Source organism: Oncorhynchus keta, chromosome 13 (genome assembly GCF_023373465.1).
Source record: "Oncorhynchus keta strain PuntledgeMale-10-30-2019 chromosome 13, Oket_V2, whole genome shotgun sequence".
Classification (NCBI taxonomy): domain Eukaryota; kingdom Metazoa; phylum Chordata; class Actinopteri; order Salmoniformes; family Salmonidae; genus Oncorhynchus; species Oncorhynchus keta.
This window is the reverse complement of record NC_068433.1, coordinates 39962647-39983843: the sequence shown is the minus strand read 5'-3', so window position 1 is coordinate 39983843 and position 21197 is coordinate 39962647. Positions and strand designations below refer to the sequence as shown.

The window sequence follows — 21197 nt, the reverse complement described above, 5'->3', positions numbered from 1 at the left end:
CCGTGTGATAATCTAATATAAAGAACTATTATGCAAAGGCAAAAAATATATATAATGATATATATAATGATGTAAAAAAAAAAAAAGCAATTGGGTGGTTTTTATGCTCAAAATCCCAGAATTTGGTATAACTGCATCACAACCTCAGGAAAGGCTCCAGGGTGTGCCTTTTCCCCCAATGCCCTCATCCATTCAAATTGTTGAAGCGCGTGCCTTTCCTGACTTCAGTCACTGTTAATGGACACGGTCAGCTTTTGGGAACAAACGGATCGATCTGCCGTTAAATGAGCAGCAAAAACAAGTTACCATCCACAATTGCAATGCAAAGGTTTAGGAAAACTGTAATATTTTGAAGGATCGTTTTAGAGCAACATGATACATAGGGAAGCCAGAGTTAGCATGTCGCGGTAATGACGAGAGTACAAGCACATGTAATCGTGGGAACTATGTGGAGTTATTGTATACTTTCGCTGAAAAAGACACTTCAGGTACATCAAACAGAATAAAGATTTGATCGAAGCAGTCAGTGATGTGATTCGAAAGGACATTAAAGACGAGATGAATACAGACACATTTGTTGCATTAGGCGTCGATGAGGCCACAGATGTCACAAACAAACACCAGACGTCTTAGACTTTGCTGTGGCTGAAAGCAAAGTCAAGGAGGAGCTTCGGGGATGATGGGAGCGATGACAAATGACCTGTGGTGATTATGTCTCGGTAGTGTTGGGGAAGTACAACTGCGCCATCCTTGGCCCTGATGTCAATTGAGATTAATAAAAGAATAAAGACGATTTCTACAAGGCTGTCACCGAGAGGTTCACCCCGATGGACGTAAAATTACTACGAAAAGTAGTAAAGGTGAGCCTAAATTGCTTCTTTTTTTTTGCAGGTTAGGCTACTGAACATGAGAAGAGTGCTGCTATTCCATTCAGCACCACGGAGTTAACCTGTAGTCTATCATATGTGCGGCCCCATTCATTCAGTCATGCTGAATCCTGGCCATGGCCTCAGAAACCTTTATAAAATATTTTCCTTTGAAGCTAATTTCCTAATTTTTGATATGATCTATATTTGAATGGCTTTAATATATATTTCATTTCCCAAAGCGGTCTCACTGTCTATGGCTTGGATTTGCGCACAACATCCCGTTGATGAGCTTTTGATTCATCAAAGTATACATTATTTGACGAGACCCTTTTTAATATATCGAATATATTTTGTCATTTAGATTGTTGATATGGACGTTTCATTCGAACCTTATTTATTATACAGTACCAGTCAATAGTTTGGACACACCTACTCATTCAAGGCTTTTTCTTTATTTTTTACTATTTTCTACATTGTAGAATAATAGTGAAGACATCAAAAACTATGAAATAACACATATGGAATCATATAGTAACCAAAATATATATATATATATATTTTATATTTGAGATTCTTCAAAGTAGCCACCCTTTGCCTTGGTGACAGCTTTGCACACTTTTGGCATTATATTAACCAGCTTCATGAGGTAGTCAACTGGAATGCATTTCAATTAACAGGTGTGCCTTGTTAAAAGTTCATTTGAAGAATTTATTATTATTTAGTTATGTTGTGACAATGCAAGGGTGAAGATACCCCTATTTGGTAAAAGACCAAGTCCATATTATGGCAAGAACAGCTCAAATAAGCAAAGAGAAATGACAGTCCATCATTACATTAAGACATGAAGTTCATTCAATTTGGAAAATGTCAAGAACTTTGAAAGTTTCTACAAGTGCAGTCGCAAAAACCATCAAGCGCTATGATGAAACTGGCTCTCATGAGGACCGGCACAGCTTTAGACCCCCGATCTTTCTGTGCCATCCTTAGTAGTCAGACATCGGGCTTTTGAAATAGATTAACCTCTCCAAGACAGACAGGCTGACAGATAGACAGCGCTGTGATACAGTGTGGTTGTAGGCTGTCTGTTCAGTAATTGATCCAGTGTGGCTTTACCTGGCTGGAGAGAGAGACTGTGACTGTCTACTGTCTATCTAGCACCCAGAAGGACTAGGCTGACTGTCTCTCTTTGTCTGAACCAACAGACAACCATTAAAAGCTCATTACCAACAGTTCTGGAGAGGATTAAAATGGTCATGAAAGCGAGAGAGAGGAAAAATGATTTCTTTCATCAATTAATTGAACTCTCGGAGAAGTACTTGTCTTGAAAGTTCTCGACATCACAGAGGAGCAGACATTTGTTCTTTTCTTTCTAAACGAGTTCTGTATAACCTTGCTTAATTGTTTAATTAAAACAATGGGGTTCCATTTCCAACGTTTTTCTTTTAATCTTAGCTATTTATTTTAGAGAGAATTTAATGGAATGGTGGGCGGGTATCTGTTTTAATGCATGTTAGGACTCGTTTATTATTTGCTTTTATGTTGGAACTGCCTTCTTGGTCTCCCTTGAACAATAATAAATACGTTAATGGTGAAGTTCCTGGTTTACTTCCTGATTTAAACCATACTTCTTGCTTTAGACTAAAGTGAACAAAACATTGTAACAGTGTCATGTGCTAAGTTATTAGTGCACCAATCTATCTTATTACTTTCCCAGTAATAAGGTGGGATGGGGGTGTTGACAGCTCACCATAAAAACATATCTATCTGTGATTTATCACAACCCTCCCAGCTTAACAGCTGCTCATCTCAACACCATATGGAAGGAAGTCTTCAGGAAAAGGCATGTGGGCCAGGTCCAGAAACACCCCTAGACCCTACTGCCTCCTCCCTAGGCCCTTTATGTACATGTTTAATTGGTTGAAGAGTTTGCAATATGGTTGTAGCTGAACCTCTGACCGCTAAGCCCCCCACCACTACCATATTGATCATACATATATACTCCTTTCACACCAGTGCCTAGGGTGTATTAGGGGGGGGGGGGGTGGTATTGGTTGTTTCTGGACAAAAAAGTAATAGGTTGCCTCGTTACAACTAGTTCCCGCTGAGTAATAGCCTGCTTGGTCCAGGGTGATTATTCACATGTAAGGATGTGGAGCCTCCAGCCAGCTAGCAAAAAGCTCATCTCAGGTAGGAGTGAGAACACCTGGACGAGCGCGTGGCCTATCTCTATGAGATCTCATCTGTCGCTGCCCAGCGGGGTAGCCTGCCTCAGCCTCACACAGTTAGCAAGGTTGGCTACGCCTGATTTCTTGGAAGGGAGCACCGTAGGGGGCTAAATGTTCCATGTTCCAGTTCAGCTCAGTTTTTTTCTTCTATGTGACTTACTTAATGCTGCCTTTGACACTCAATTCTGAGCTGCCTTTTGTACATAGATTCCTGCTGTTTGTAGTGATCTCCGGTAGCTAGCACCATTAGTGCCATTTACTATGACCTTGGCTTCGATTGGATTCAGGCTTGACAACACAATAGGGCATAAAGGGAATGCACTTAATAAAGGTCACCTGTCCTTGAAAGCCAACTTCTTCTTTTGAAAATGGCTTCATGTGGCATCAATATGAGTCAGAAACATTTACTCTAGTGTCAAAATGAACTACAAAGGGAAAATAGGATCATATTGGTCATCAAGTCAATCTCGTCCAAAACTGAGTTTTGTAAGTGAGTTCGTCACGACGTACTGCAGGGTTGGGTATGAATGACTTCGGGTTCGTGTACCTAATAAACCCACCAACGTCTTCGTTTAGACATTTCTATCCTATACTGCCCTCATTTTTTTAAAGAAGTGGAGACAAAATGAAAGATGAATCTCTCATGTGCATTTGTATGACTACTTACAATTTCACTTTAATAAGACATTCAAATATTTGATAAAATATGTGAAAAGTGCAGTCTGGGTTAATTGGTACCAAATGTACCTTTTAAATCCATGGGTGTTCTCAATAAACGTCTTAAATGCTAAATGACTTAAATGTAAATGTTAAATAATCAATTTCCAAATGTTCAAAACGTACAATCTCACGTTTCTTATGTAAAATGTGATTATATTAATCTCCCTAAAGTCATTGAAATTAATAGTTGATTACTATTCATCATGAAAGTGGCACTCGTAAAAGAGGTGTGTCCAATCGTATCCACAGAGCTCAATGTGGACTTAGGCTTTTGTTCTTCCCAAGCAGTTCACACCTGATTCAAATAATCAACTAATCATAGACGTCAATCATGATCATTTGAATCAACGTTAATATAATTACCTGAACGCTGATTCCCATTTGCTGTCCTGCAATTCTTGTTCATTAGTTCAACTTGTCTTCCTGAAGCCTGTCTGAAGACAGTCTCCCTCTACTGTGCATTAACAAGGTACAGGTGGTGGACCAACAAATGGAATCACCTGGATCAATGAAGGACAACAATGTGGCAACTCAAGAAGGCATGAGTAGTTAGTTGCCCAATAGTCATCTTTGCTCGCTATATGTTTATTAAGTGATGATATTTTATTTCATTACCAGGCTATGTACAAAACCTGATGGATTTATTGTTCAGCAGTGTGGTGGGAACCCCCTTACCAAGGCTGAGGCAGTGGCCAGACACCAGAGTAATGGAGGACACTTAAATCAGGTTGGTCACATTTGATTGGTCAATGGTCAAAATACTTTCTGTCCTGGAATTTACCTAACCACCATTTGTAATTGGTGCTGTGTGCAGCATACTGTATTTGTGTCTTGTATGTTGTAAAGCGGTGCCAATGGACTATTCCTGGGCCCGAGTGAGTAATGCCAACCTGTTAGTGAGCATTTCTCCTCTGCCAAGATAATCAATCCACCTGACAGAGGTGGCATATCAAGAATCGGAATAATTTGCTTCGTATTAGCCATGGCCAGTAGAGAAACAAACACTTCCTGTACATTCTTCCTCTGTATATTACATTTACATTTAAGTCATTTAGCAGACGCTCTTATCCAGAGCGACTTACAAATTGGTGCATTCACCTGTATAGTTTTCTGAGTTATCGTTCTTGTATTTGTCAAATGCAGCAATATATTTAAAAAGGAGGTTACAGGAAGTGTTGGGGAAGCTAGGTAGCTGGGTGTTATCGTTGGTGAAAAACCTTTCCTCCACAAAACACAATGTCCATGTCAATTCCTCCACAGTGTCTCAGTTACGCCGAAACATGCCCAAACTTGTGGTGTGGAGAAATCTCCCCCCTTCCTCCATCAAAGTGTTGTGCTTGTGGTTTCTGAGGTGGTCAGACTCCATGACCCTAAACCCCCAGCGATCTACACTGAGCTCCAGCTTCCAGCCAAAACCTTCATGAATAGATCAAGGAAGTCTCATAGACTCCCCCACAACCGTGTGTACATCAGTCTCTCTTCAAGGTCTGCAGGACTGAAATGGGGAGGACTGACAGTCAGACAGGAAGCAAACAAGCCAGGCCTCTTCCTGATCAATAATGTATTTTTACGACCAGACTATTTGTCACAGTGTTTTCCAAGGCGGCTACTGTGGAAACAGCGTAGCTGTGGATTTGTTTACCGAGAAAGACAAATAACGGGTGATAACGTTGCCAAAGCAACTCCGTGTCTGGTATTATGACTTCCCTCTCATTTTTTTGGCAGTCACATTATAAACAGCTTCTAAATGCCATCTAATCAAATCAATGGCATGGAAACACAATGTCATCACCACTAGCTCTCATTCCTATAGGAAGATATACATGTATGTATGCAAGAGCCCAATTTGCGGCTTAAATGTCGTTTTTCATCCATGCTCATTAAGAAATTGATGATTGAAGGTCAACAAGAGTTGTCTTGGGGGTGTGGTTTGATATGTGTGTTTCTTGGGTTTGTCTTTGAAATGCATTCCAGGTGACTACCTCATGAAGCTGGTTAATATAATGCCAAAAGTGTGCAAAGCTGTCATCAAGGCAAAGGGTGGCTACTTTGAAGAATCTCAAATATAAAATATATATTATTTTTGGTTACTATATGATTCCATATGTGTTATTTCATAGTTTTGATGTCGTCACTATTATTCTACAATGTAGAAAATAGTAAAAATAAAGAAAAAGCCTTGAATGAGTAGGTGTCCAAACTTCTGACTGGTACTGTATAATAAATAAGGTTCGAATGAAGACAAACCCAATAGTTAAACAAGCGCGCACACACACACACACTTTACATCTTGCGGTTATATATTTTTTCAGTGTACATAACATTACTTTTTTCTTTAATTGACAGAATCTGAGGTTGATGTAAGTTTTGGGGTGTATTAGAAGGCAATTCTGTATGTGAAAATAACTGCACCAACACACAGGAACAGTGGGTTAACTACCTGTTCAGGGGTAGAACGACAGATTTGTACCTTGTCAGCTCGGAGGTTTGAACTTGCAACCTCCCGGTTACTAGTCCAACGCTCTAACCACTAGGTTACCCTGCCGCCCCCATTTTACCTAACCCTAACCTGTACTCTTATCCTAACCTTAACCCAAACTCTAACCCAAAAATCTAACCTTAACCCTAACTCCTAACCCTAGCTCCTAACCCCACAACTAACCCTAACCATTAATTAATGTAATTCTAACACTAACACTAATTCTAACCTTAACCCTAAACCCCCTAGAAATATAATTTGACCTCGTGGGGACGAACAAAATGTCCCCGGTTGGTCAAATTTTGGTTAATTTACTATTCTCGTGGGGACTTCTGGTCCCCACAAGAATAGTTAAACAAGTACACACACACACACTACTTCAAGCAGCTTGTGACAAACCAAGGCTGAAAGGCCCCTCCATTAGCGAATCTCTTCACCAACCACCCAATGAAGCTAAATGGCACTCTTGCCTTAAATTCAGCCACTTTGGAGAAGTGGGGAAAACAGGAGTGTCAGCAAAACAAAAGCACAACTCTTCACAGTTTCTTGTCATAGACCCTGAAGAATACATAGTTGCCATGTTTTGTGTGCATGTCCGTTTGTGTGTGTGTCTCTGTCTTTGTGCGTGTCTCTGTTTGTGTGTCTCTGTCTGTGTACGTGCATCTTTTTTCTTCAGGCCAGCTCCTTGAAAATAATGAAGTGTGGCTGCTCTGTATCTGCAGAGATGGCCTTCCCTGTAAGGAGAGACGTATGACACAGGAGATAGAAAGCCAGTGCTTTTAATAAAAACCATCCCTTTTTGTCACAGCCAGCCAGGGTGAAGCAAAAAAGCATTTGCTCGATGCCAATAGGAGATTTCTTTTCTCGTTTCTCTCCCCTTTCTTCCCCCCTTTCACTGAAAGTAGAATGCAACAAAATGGGGAGCCAGCGCCTCAGTGCCACTGTCATTGTTATCTTCCAAATCGTTTTGTCTCCTTCGGAGGGGCTGACCTCTCCCGCTGTACATTTTCAAGCTATCGAGTGTCTCCCGAAAGTCACACTTATCATCGGTAAGAGATGACTTTGAGCCTGCCATTTATTTCCCACAACCCCTTAATGACAATGGAGGAGTCTGTGGTGGCAAAGGTGTTATTGAATTCAAACACTTTTCACTGCTTATAAGAGCTATAGGGCCAGACTGTAAGATCTGCCACTTCTTGAAGTATCTTTTAAAAATGGTCTGAAAGTTCAAATAATAATTTGGCAGGTACTTATATTTGTCCTACTTTGCACATTCAAGTTTGCACTATTCACGTGTGAATTATTTGCATATCCCAATGCCCCTGAGACACCCTCGGAGAGTAGGGTCATGCTTGGCCAGCCGTTATCAACCGCAACCATGGAGCAATTAGGGTTAAGGGGCTTGCACGAGTGCATACCTTTGTCAGCTCGGGGAATCGAACAAGCGACCTTTCGGTATCTGGCCCAACGCTCTAACCGCTAGGTTACCTGCTGCCCTGATAATAAGCCAGAGGAGGTGTAGCAGGAGAGAGGGAAAGTGAAGGAGGAGGGTGGAATGCAGTGTTGTTCCAGATTGATAGGTTGAAGATGGGTCGTAGGTGGAAGTGTCTGAGGCGAGGACTGTGCCAGTTCTAGCTTCAGGAGGGCATGAAACAGGATTAAAGAAAGCATATCAACAGGCATATAAACATCCTTATAAGGTCACAGTGTTACTTGTGAAGTGCAATTTTATGTAAATATCCAGGCTATCTTGGAAACCGATCCTTGCTATATCTGGCTGCTTTTTGACGGTGTGATTACAATATGGTACACAGTTCTTACAAATTTGATACTGTGCATGTTTGCAGTTTTGTGTTAATACACATCGACACAGCTTCAGGCCATGTTTCCCTCTAAAAGAAATATGTCATTTTGGCAAGATGAAACCTCAAAAGCAATTGCTTCAGTCAGTACAAACATCAAGTAAAGTAGAACATGTCCCATGAGTGAAATTGGTTCTTGACTTTGAGCGACTGATTTCTCACTGCGGTGTGTCATTTTTCAGCTGGTGTGGTCTGTCTGTGGCTGCTGAGAGGGGTCGTTTCTGGGAAAGATGTCTTGAAAATAGCCATTAGACCCCTGCAGGGAGGAATCCGATTTGGCCTACTGGTGAATTGGAAGACTTCCTTCCTGCCTCACTTTTCTCCTGAGGTATAAAGTGAGCCATTAACCCATGTAGTGCTTTTCTATGACTTTAAGGTAGAAACGGATGCACATTCACTCATACGGGTACAGACACAGACACACACGCACACCTATTGTACTTCACTATTACCCAGGACCCTACAGCTCCATTTACATCTAAAAGGCAAAAGATGCAGCATTACCGTGTGTGTCGACGCACGCAGGAGGAAACTTTCCAACCTCTTTTGCTTCCCTTGGTCCTAAATGGTAGGAAATCCAATCGCTGCAGTGGGGCGGCGTGAAATAAGAAGCTGTGGTCACAGACTAATATGATCTGTCACAGCCTGTTGGATGGAAGCAATACGCTGCAGCGGATTGGCTTACCCTGATAATCTGAGGAGGCCTTTCTTTTTCCCCTCATACGAAATATGTGTGGATGCCACAAAGGTAGCTTCTTTTCCAAGTCCCAATGTAATACTTTTTAAGAGAGCCCCCTCCCTTCTCTCTTCTTCCATCCATCCCTTCCTCCCTCCTCGTCCTCGTCGCTCGTCTCCTTGGCTTCTACCACTGTATCTGTATCTCAGATGGGTTTTTTTCCACGCCGCAGGCAGACATGCCCACTTTTAGATTAGCCTGCCACTGTCGTCTCACCGCCTCTCATGTTGTTTTCATGGTTGACAATCCAAAGTGGATAGTATGTTAATTCAAATGGGCTCTCACTCCCTTAACAGGAGGAAATAAGTGCAGAAATATACGAGCCCAGGCAGACACAGCCAAGCACAGGAGATACTTTTGTATATATATATATATACAAAAGTATGTGGACATCCCTTCAAATTTGTTAATTTGGCTATTTCAGCCTTACCCCTTGCTGACAGGTGTATCAAATCGAGCACACCGCCATGCTATCTCCATAGACAAACATTGGCAGTAGAATGGCCTTTCTGAAGAGCTCAGGGACTTTCAATGTGGCACCGTCGTAGGACGCCACCTTTCCAACAAGTCAGTTTGTAAAATGTCTGCCCCGGTCAGCTAGAAGTGCTGTTATTGTGAAGTGGAAATGTCTAGAAACAACAATGGTTCAGCAGCGAAGTGGTACTGCGAGCCCGGGCCTAATCGCCCAACATCAGTGCTCGACCTCAATAATGCTCTTGTGGCTGAATGGAAGCATGTAAGTCCCCGCAGCAATGTTCCAACATCTAGTGGAAAGCCATCCCAGAAGAGGGGAGGCTGTTATAGCAGCAAAGGGTGGACCAACTTCATACTAATACCCATGATTTTGGAATGAGATATTTGACGAGCAGGTGTCCACATACCTTTGGTAAATGTATTGTTTCTATCAATATGATTGCTCGTTCAATCGACAATTTAGAATTTTGCATTCGTTTAGTTACTTTGTAGATGTGTTTTTGTAGTTTGGAAGGTCATACTCTGTCTGTTCTTTGGTATCATTTCACATCTTTCAAAAATACTGCCCAAACATTGTCATAATTTAGAGCTCCAGATGAAATAGTGATTCATTTTGCACACCACACAGATGCACAAGAGCAATTGCATCTCCCCAACTCTGATCACTGAACAGCACCATGAGGTGAATTCACAAGTAAGAACCCTGGTTCCATGTTTACAGTGCACATTGATTTACATCTAGATGTAATATGTTGCTCCATTGATTCTTCATTATAGTAATTCCCAAAAGTGTTTTAATGTGCTATGGCAGTGCAGGGGTACACAATTAATTTGGAGTTCCATTAAAACAGAATCATTAAAGGCATGGCACACAACATTTCATAATTAAAATGGCGTCAGGAAAGAAACTAAATGTCTAACGTCTCATTAGTATTGTGACTCTGTTTTGTTTTCTTCTGCCTGACTAAGTTAAGAGGAAGGTTTCTTAAGTAAGCAAGGATGAATGTCATATGTGGCTGCTTCTCTAGCTGTCTGCCTTGTATTTTGTAAGCGCGTGAGCCACCGTTGAAGCAATGGGTTTATTAGGAAATACGTCAATATTAAAACATGACCTAGCAAGGTTTTAGGTCATGGAAAATGGAAATGTCTTAATTGCATAAAGACTCTAAACACATTCTTCAAATCGTATTAACATAAACATGAGTGGGTTCGCAACCTGTTTAAAAAAATAAAATAAATTTTTTTTAGAACCACAAACAATTAACCTTCGGCCAACTCGTCTCGCGACGCTGAAAAACATTTCTCGTTGAACATAATTGTTTATCATAATTTCAGATATGATATCAACTATTAGAAACGCAGCAACACACTGCAGGGCCATGTTGGAAAGAACCCAAGATATATCTTTCTCTAATGAAACGGGAAGAAATCCGATCACTGTTTTTCGTCGATACCCATGGCGTCATGGCGATGCAGTAATGCCACAGGAAATATCCATATGGTGATAATGAGATGCAATTGATTAATTAATCTTCTGTGAAAATAGCTCTTATTCTAAGAAATTGAAATAACGTAGGGTTGATTTCTCCAGGCATGATTAATGGTGTTTTGGGGATGTGTCTAGTGGTATTTACACAATGCACACAATCAACAGGGAGGAAATTAGCTATTTCCAAAGCACTCTCTGCAACAATGATTATTCATTCATGTTGATGTGTCGTCCCTGATTGTGATGTATGATGATTAAAGGGCTTGGTTATCAGTACTCTGATTACATCATGCCACATGTGGTTGGGGGATAGGGAGTACGTGAATGACCCTGTTGCTATTCTACTATATGTGTTTGTATGTAGCGATACTGTACTAGACAGACCCAAATTGGGCACTAGCCTGTTTATTGTGATTGTTGATGTAGGCCATCAATATTCAAGTGATGTCCAGTCAAGTAGGGACTAGCTGTTCAACACTTGTACAGCCGGGCCTATCTTGCTACCCTGCATTTTAGAAGTGCTGTACTTGTTAGCGTGAGTGTGATTGAATGACGGTATAGGGGCACTGGGGGGGGGGTTGAGTGGCTTGGGCATATAGGACTTACGCCATTGGCGGGCTGATTAGAAGACTGGTAGAAGAATGGTAGGCCCAGAGGAAAGTTTATTCCTCCCTCTCCTCTCAGACCTCCGCTGTGGGGGTCGTCCTTCACCATGTGGCCCTGTTGATTATTAAGGGCTTGTTTGAAGGGCCTGGCGCCATGCTACTGTGTAGGCTCTCAAATGGCACTCTATTCCCTATATACCTGTACATGCAGTGCACTGCTTTTGACCAGGACCCATAGGGTTCCAGTCAAAAGTGGTGCACTATCTAGGGAATATGGTGCCATTTGGGACACACAGCCAGAGAGAGAGGGGAAACTTGGGAATGGAGTGTAGCCTATTACCGTGTAAGCACACACACTCTCTAGGGAGCGAGGATATCCAAAACATGTCCTCCACTTTTTCTGACACTGAAAGGTCACTGTATGATTTATGCGCCTGTTTTGTAAGATAGATGGTGAGCTTTTGGTTTCGGGGCACTTGACCGATCAAAATATGAAAATTCAATTCGTAAATGTATTTACAAGGGCAAATGTGAGATTAAGCGGTTCCCGGAGTTGTTGTTTAAATAAAGTGAGGTGTGTGTTTTTTTGGGATGCATTCTGTGTGTGTGTGTGTGTGTGTGTGTGTGTGTGTGTGTGTGGACACATTCACTCCACACATTTGTTTTTCTTCCATCCATTCATGACTTGGGCTGATGTTAGTTTGCCGCAGGCAGAATCCACATGACAGAAGTCCATGTTGTTGGATACCTTCTATAACACCAATCACTGGGGGAAGAGAGAGATGGGAGGTTTAGTTCTTAATGGCTCTAGATGGCCTCACTGACGTTATAGTAGGTGACAAGGTACTCCATTGCAGGTCCTTCATAACAGCACAACGTTGCTCTTAACCACATCAAGTCATTTATTTTCAACTCTGCATTTCTGAATTTGAACATGCTCTAATGAATGCTTTTCCCCCGTGGACTGTTCGAAGGGTGTTGGAGTTTCACAAATAAACCACCTAGAAAGATGTATGGTATTTTTTTTTTAGTGTAGCATTTAGCAGTACAAATTGTTCTGCATGGTTTGCATCATTTACATACGTTGCACAGGGAATACACACCCTCACACAGAGATAAAGAAGTGAATCTGGATGAACCTCAAAATAAATCCCAGCTGCTGGGTAAAATGCATGTACATCACTGTATTAAATCAAGGGAACATACTGACATCTCATTGTCTGATCCTCTTAGAGGGATTTTTACAAAATGTATGTATATATATATATATATATATATATATATCACACAATCATCCTGTTACTGATGTGGCAGGGGTGTGCCCCAACATGCTAATTAGTGAGACTGAGAGAGACTGATCTGCTCAACTTGGGATTCAAAGTGTTCATTCCTAAGTGTTAGCTTTTCCTGTGATGGTTTAGTGCATTTTGCTACAGCGCAGCTGCAGCCCTGTATGTCATGATTTGGTGGTATGTTGACTTTCTCCCATATCCGAGAGTAATCTAAAGTACCGTTCTGTAGCATCCATCCCAGCACTTTACAGAGAGATGCTGCCATGCACGGATGATCAAATCAACGTGTATTTGTCACATGTGCCGACGATCTAGTTGCTTTTTGGGGACGGCACCCTTGGGACAGAGGGGCTTAGTGGTACGCTTCCCGAAATGGAACGGAAAAGGAGACACAACCCCAGCCCTCCTCATCCTAATCCACCATCTCCTTTTCCTCAGCCACCTGACAGAGAGCTGGTCCCTCTGCATGTGTCAACACCATGGAGGCCATGCTTGCTGCTCCTCTTCCCCACTGAGCAACACTGAGGTGCATGTCAGGTCAATTAGTGATACTGCGCTTACATTTGCCACCTGACTCTTTTCATCAGTGTGTTTTTTACTCATGCGGCGTACTAGCTGCTTGCCGAGTGTGCCGTCACTCAACCTAGCATTAGCCTAGCCTAGATTAGCGCAACATAAACCAGCTTGTGTTTCAGCAACCACGCCGTGCGCAGAGTGTCTATCAACCCAAGCACTAGCCTAGCTGTCATGGATTTGAGCTTTTCACTTTTCCATTGCGGTAGAATGACTTTTTTTCACATTTTCCATGGAGGGTAAAGAAGAGTGACGGTTAGTAAATGTTTTGATGTGGTGAGGTGCTTTGAAGCCACAGAGAGGGGCAGTTGCAGTTCTGTTCTGTGGGGCCTGGAGATAATAAAGAATGGATTTGAAAGCGTTTCTGCATTGCGGGCAAGGTTGGGTCGCGGCGGCGTTGCTAGCTTGTCCGTCAGGCGCTATTCGGCCACCTGCCAGGGTCCTCACGACAGAGTCACACATGGCAGATCAAAGCAGCTCATCAGCCCTTTTGTTTTATTGGGTTTAATGTGATTTTCTGTTTATTTATGCATATGTAATTGATCTGAAGGTATTACCGTCTAATTGACATCAACTGGGTGATAACATTCACATGGCAGGCAAGCAGCAGCTGGTGCTCTGCTCTCGGAGACAAGATATTTCCTTGTTGTCAACAAAGTTAAAAGTGAATTAATCTGCATTACCTTTAATAGTCTATAATGCAATTATTATGAGATAGTCCGTAGTAATTTAATTCTATGGTCATAAACACTTTGGACTCAATTTTATTGTCCATAGACCTAGCCACTGCTTTGCCCATTTAACGCTTAGTGCAAGGTCAATGTTCCTATCTTGAATATGGTGCAGACGTTTGAAACCATCCTGCTTGTGGGCGTACACCCTGCTTCACCTAAACATTACACCGAACACCACACCACAGGGATGGATGGCCATCTGTCTTATTGTTCCACAGCATCGCTACAGAGATTTAGCCACCTTAACAGGGGAATAGATCTTGCTTCCCACTCCTCAAATGGTGTGATCGTCTGTCACAGTCTTTCTCATCCGGTGTGCTTTATTGGTTGTGGCTTACGCCTCCAGATATTTATATATTTTTTACAGCACATACAGAGGAAGGAAAAAAGGAGGGAGCGAGGGAGCGGCCAAAGCTCAGCTCAGGGAGTAATGGTGTGGAATGCTGAGGAGGAGGGATGTGTGAGGCGTTGGCGGCGGACAGTGCCCGTATCATCTATCGTCTCCTGTTTAAAGCCTCTACGTTACGGTAATGGCTGCTGGCCGCGAGGTGGGTGCAGAGGAGGTTGCGTTATGTCGGCTGGAGGAGATGAAAGATATGGGAGTCAGAAAGGCCAAGCTAAGAGGTTACTTCTCCCAGCTTGGTCTCTCCATTCTTGGCTGGGGCCTTGGCATTTTGCCTCTCTGTGCCAGGGCTGCCTGAGGAAAATGCCTCAAATTGTTCCCTCGGAGGTTCTCACCTGTGTGAGGAGAGGGTCATTCACTCATAACAACGAGGTACTGAATAGCCAGACTGGATAATGCTTCATTTGTGTGACATCATATGATCGGTCCCCTTACGCCACAGATTCACCTATGGATGATATATTTTATATGAGAGAAGATATATTACAGGTAATACAACACTCTTTTCCTCGGTCAGGTGAACGGTGCCATAAACACAGTGACTCCTGCTTGTGTCAATGTATTATAAATGGTGTTATTTATTATGTGAAACCCAGAGACTAAGCTCACAGTGAGTAAACCCTGACCTGACTGTACAAAATGATCCATGTTCTCCATGACAATGGCATTGGTTCCACACACTGAAAGAAGCAAAAGTATCTTACATGCAGAACATCAAGCCGCCATCATACATTCGGAAACAATGGTGAAGAAATTCTAGGTGACAGCCTGGAACAAATGCATGGCAAGGGCTATTTCTGTTTCACTCTATAACTGTGGCTCTTTTGTTGCTCTGTGGCTTTGTGTGCTTTTCAGTGCTCCGTCCCATTCACAGGCGAAATTACATCTTTTGCCTCTCGGCAGCAAGACGCCGTCTGTCTCATACCATTTCATACTCTAAATACTTAAGCGAGATTCAGTCCATTTGCCGGCATCAACTGTAACCATCTTCAATTTGTCGAAAGCTATTTGGCTGCCTTAGTACAGAGAGAGATAATTGAATAGCATTCTTGCTGATTTTTCATGTTACCTTTTAAGGGACTTGGCTTGGAAAGCATTCACTCCCCCTTTGCTGCAAAGGGCATTCATGGAAGGGGTATGAACCATATTGGAGTGAGCTCTGTACTCTAGCACTTATTGTTTGTGTGAGAGGACAGAGAGTGCTGAGGCAGAAGGCTCCGGCTTTATAATTTCATACCACCGCACACGTAATCAAGAGGAGGGAATATAATTTTACTTGACAGAATATTGAATATTCTCCCTTTCCCTGAACAGCAAGTTATTAGAAAAGCATTCAAGAGTTTTTTGATGTAATTGCTACAATTAGACCACAGACATACCCCAACCAAGAGTCATAAATATTGAACAAGTTGACTATGGTGCTTATTGATTTGCACAAATAAGATCAAATAGAAGTCAGAAGGAGAAAAAAAAACACATCGATCTCAAATATATACACAAACATTAAACACACTCAATACATTGGCTACATATTTACAGAAATAAACTTCTGCACAAACAAATGAAGTGCCCTTCCTGCTAATGAACGGTCAGGGATTTTTGTTTTCAAGAGCTGGTGCCAGACTAAAAGACTGAATTTTGAAAGAGTGAAACAGTTTAAAGATGGAGACCGCAGTGGAACAGAACTAGCCAAGGGCTTGACTTTACTGTACTGTAAGTGTCTGAGTTAAATATTTGTCATGCCCTGATCTGTTTCGCCTGTCCTTGTGATTGTCTCCACCCCCCTCCGGGTATCGCTTATTTTCCCCAGTGTATTTATCCTTGTGTTTCCTGTCTCTCTGTGCCAGTTCGTCTTATTTGTCAACTCAACCAGCGTTTTTGTTTTTCAGCTCCTGCATTCCCAGTCTCTCTTTTCTCGCCCTCCTGGTTTTGATCCTTGCCTGTACTGACTCTGAGCCCACCTGCCTGACCAGTCTGCCTGCCCCTGACCTCGAGCCTGCTTATCGTCTTGTACTGTTTGAACTCTGATCTGGTTACTGAACCTCTGTCTGTCCTGACCCCGAGCCTGCCTATCGCCTGGTACTGTTTGGACTCTGACCTGGTTTATGAACTCTCGCCTGTACCAGGTCTGCCTCTTGCCTACCCCTTTTGTCATAATACATATCGGAGCTCAACCATCTGCCTCCTGTGTCGGCATTTGGGTTTCGCCTTGTGCCCTTTAATATTATATCAATGCACGGTAGATCCCTTTTCAGTGCATCACAAACTGGAATTAGTGTAATATAGGAACTGTACTAAATCTAACAGAGCTATTGTACTGTCGATTGTGCCACCATGATGAGTGTGAATTTAGTGACCCTGTGCAGAGAAAAGAAGCACAGCTTTACTAGTCGGGTGACGGATACTCAAATGGGAAAGCTTTGTAAAGATCGGCAAGAACATCGGGTTGGTGATGTCTTTAGTGCTGTACAGCATTTTGATGTGTGGCTCCAAAAATGCTGACAAATTCTTAATTAAATGTCCCCCCCTTTTCATTGAACTGAAGTGACGCTTCATTAATTGTGATTGTTCACCCACATGATAAATACAATAGACAATGGCTGAAGGGACAATACAACACAGATACAAAGTATTTCTCTTTCCACTTAAAAGCAACGGAAAATTTGTCAATGCCTAAAGATTTTAATGAATTTTCAGAATGGCGTTTAGAATTGGGTTAGATGAATGTTTGAGCTTACACCGTCAATTAATATTTTACCCATTGTGCATGTTGTGCTCCAAAAACTGGGCTTGCATAGCATTGCCAAATCCTTAAGACTTTTATGTTTGCTGAAATATCATTTCTATTTCTTTCAGCGGCTTTAGGTCGACTTGTTTGCCATTTCTGTCAACTGTGAATTTTCTTTGGTGTTTGTTTTACTTTGTGTGTCGTTTGCTCTCCCCATTTACAATATCTCTGTCTCAGAATAAATAAATAAAAACTATTGGATTTTTATTAAGGCGCCACAGTGTGACTCAGGGGAAGCTGCTCGCTGATGGACAGAATGACTTCCTGGAAAATGTATTTCTCCCAGATTGCCACTCGTCTGTCTGTCAATCAAACGAGACCCTTCACAGCTTGCCTTGATGATGAACACGGCTTGCATGTGTGTCCTACAGCACTCCCATCAAATCAGCTAATATCAATATGGAAACAGAAAGGGGAGGGGTTACTTATTCCTTTGATGGTAAAGGGCAATGGTGGTTTGAATAACGAGGTATAATAAGATCTGAAGACTCCATCCAAGGTGTCCAAACTTTTTTTTTCTTCAAGCTAATCTACTCGCATTGGCATACCCCTGCATCCGGTTTATACGGACCAACATCACATGCGCGCCAGCACTCAGTGTGCCCAGGGAGCAGCAAGAACAGTGACGACATCATCATGTCCTCAAAACACATGGCTGTGAGTGATGGGGAAAACAAAAAATCTACCTCAGAGACAATCATTTGAATAATTCAATGGATGTTTTGTGCACAAAGGTGATGACTAAAGTGTCTGATTAGGAATGTTCAAATCTGATTGATCTATTTGGCCGTGTTTGGTAATAGTCTTTTAACCTGCAGTACCGACGCAAAACTGTAGGAGCAGTCGAAACCGTCCTTCTAGACCGGAACCCTGGCCCCTTGAGTTTGAATGCCATTGACACATGGAATCAGGTCACTATTGATTTGATGATAAAGGTCCAGCAGTGGGAGAAGAGGATAAAGAGAAACCTCATTCTGTCCAAGTTTATATTCTGTCTAATAGGCAGCATAGAGGAGCCAGGCATTGACATGGAGACATCACACCAACATAGACTACATACAGCTTGAGTGGCATCTCCACTTCCTACTGTACTCATTCCCACTGCCAGAGACATTACAGTGGCTGCACCAGTGATGGGTATTGGAAAGAGCATGCTTCACAGGCACGGGGATTGATTGAAATGACATTGTAGTGTGCTGCTCATACAAGCTGGGGCAATAATAGGCTAGCATCGCTGGAACTAGCACACTGAAAAAGCCTACTTCCAAAAGAAGGACAGATCAGGTGGATGCTACAGTATGTGATCGCCAGTCTTTGTGAGGACTTGAATAATGCACAGTACACAATAGCCTGCCCGCCCTGGTACTGTTATTTCTCCCAGCCATCTACTGCTCTAAGGGGTGGCAGGCAGGCAGACTGGTGGCAGGACTGGTGGGTGGGCGTCTTGCGTGTGAAATGCTAAGTGCTCCTGCAGGTGAAGTCTTCATTCCCAGCGTGCCACCCCTTACTGCTGACCAGGACCTATTTCACTAAGGAGCTGGGTTGGGGTTTGTGGAACAAGGGAGGGAGGGAAAGAGGGAGAGTGCTTTGCTTTGCCTCAACCTATTTAATCGATTACGCCACTCTGCTTTTAAGCAGAGCTTTCAAATGTGACTTTGACTTAAATCCATCACGTTGACATTCCCAGCCTTCCTAGCTCTCACGAAGGCAGTGTGCTCTGCTCCTGCTTCACTCTGCTATGACTCTCTGGGTGGCACAGAGAGCTTTAATTATGTCCAGTTCCATTTGCACCCACAGTACCTAGAAAAGGTAGAAAATCAGTGAAAGCACAGAATAGAAGTAATTATCCCATAAGGGTCTTTAGCATGGAAGATTCTCTGCAGAGCAGAGAAGAGAAGCTCCCTTAACCCTGAGTTAGAGACTGAGACCGAGTTAGAGACTGAGACCGGGTTAGAGACTGAGTCCGAGTTAGAGACTGAGTCCGAGTTAGAGACTGAGACCGAGTTAGAGACTGAGACGGAGTTAGAGACTGAGACCGGGTTAGAGACTGAGACCGGGTTAGAGACTGAGACCGGGTTAGAGACTGAGTCCGAGTTAGAGACTGAGACCGAGTTAGAGACTGAGACCGAGTTAGAGACTGAGACTGAGTTAGAGACTGAGACCGAGTTAGAGACTGAGACTGAGTTAGAGACTGAGACCGGGTTAGAGACTGAGACCGGGTTAGAGACTGAGACCGGGTTAGAGACTGAGACCGAGTTAGAGACTGAGACTGAGTTAGAGACTGAGACTGAGTTAGAGACTGAGACCGAGTTAGAGACTGAGACTGAGTTAGAGACTGAGACTGAGTTAGAGACTGAGACCGGGTTAGAGACTGAGACCGGGTTAGAGACTGAGACCGGGTTAGAGACTGAGACCGAGTTAGAGACTGAGACCGGGTTAGAGACTGAGACCGGGTTAGAGACTGAGACCGGGTTAGAGACTGAGACCGGGTTAGAGACTGAGACCGGGTTAGAGACTGAGACCGGGTTAGAGACTGAGACCGAGTTAGAGACTGAGACCGGGTTAGAGACTGAGACCGGGTTAGAGACTGAGACCGGGTTAGAGACTGAGACCGGGTTAGAGACTGAGACCGGGTTAGAGACTGAGACCGAGTTAGAGACTGAGACCGGGTTAGAGACTGAGACCGGGTTAGAGACTGAGACCGGGTTAGAGACTGAGACCGGGTTAGAGACTGAGACCGGGTTAGAGACTGAGACCGGGTTAGAGACTGAGACTGAGACCGGGTTAGAGACTGAGACCGGGTTAGAGACTGAGACTGGGTTAGAGACTGAGACCGGGAGACTGAGACCGGGTTAGAGACTGAGACCGGGTTAGAGACTGAGACCGGGTTAGAGACTGAGACTGGGTTAGAGACTGAGACCTGGGTTAGAGACTGAGACCGAGTTAGAGACTGAGACTGGGTTAGAGACTGAGACCGGGTTAGAGACTGAGACCGGGTTAGAGACTGAGACCGGGTTAGAGACTGAGACCGGGTTAGAGACTGAGACCGGGTTAGAGACTGAGACTGGTTAGAGACTGAGACCGGGTTAGAGACTGAGACCGGGTTAGAGACTGAGACCGGGTTAGAGACTGAGACCGGGTTAGAGACTGAGACCGGGTTAGAGACTGAGACCGGGTTAGAGACTGAGACGAGTTAGAGACTGAGACCGAGTTAGAGACTGAGGTTAGAGACTGAGACCGGGTTAGAGACTGAGACCGGGTTAGAGACTGAGACCGGGTTAGAGACTGAGACCGGGTTAGAGACTGAGACCGGGTTAGAGACTGAGACCGGGTTAGAGACTGAGACCGGGTTAGAGACTGAGACCGGGTTAGAGACTGAGACCGGGTTAGAGACTGAGACCGGGTTAGAGACTGAGACCGGGTTAGAGACTGAGACCGGGTTAGAGACTGAGACCGGGTTAGAGACTGAGACCGGGTTAGAGACTGAGACCGGGTTAGAGACTGAGACCGGGTTAGAGACTGAGACCGAGTTAGAGACTGAGACCGAGTTAGAGACTGAGACCGGGTTAGAGACTGAGACCGAGTTAGAGACTGAGCCTGGACCGAGTTAGAGACTGAGACCGGGTTAGAGACTGAGACCGGGTTAGAGACTGAGACCGGGTTAGAGACTGAGACCGAGTTAGAGACTGAGACCGGGTTAGAGACGAGTTAGAGACTGAGACCGGGTTAGAGACTGAGACCGGGTTAGAGACTGAGACCGGGTTAGAGACTGAGACCGGGTTAGAGACTGAGACCGGGTTAGAGACTGAGACCGGGTTAGAGACTGAGACCGGGTTAGAGACTGAGACCGAGTTAGAGACTGAGACCGAGTTAGAGACTGAGACCGGGTTAGAGACTGAGACCGGGTTAGAGACTGAGACCGAGTTAGAGACTGAGACCGGGTTAGAG

General features: G+C 43.5%; 1 long non-coding RNA gene across 1 annotated transcript; it reads left to right on the top strand.

Moving 5' to 3' along the window:
* The first annotated feature begins 4368 nt into the window (after positions 1 to 4368).
* LOC118392661 (uncharacterized) lies at positions 4369 to 17456 on the top strand. Its single transcript, XR_004827420.1, has 2 exons — positions 4369 to 4541; positions 16351 to 17456. It is a non-coding gene; the product is annotated as an uncharacterized LOC118392661 (long non-coding RNA).
* Positions 17457 to 21197: the final 3741 nt, after the last annotated feature.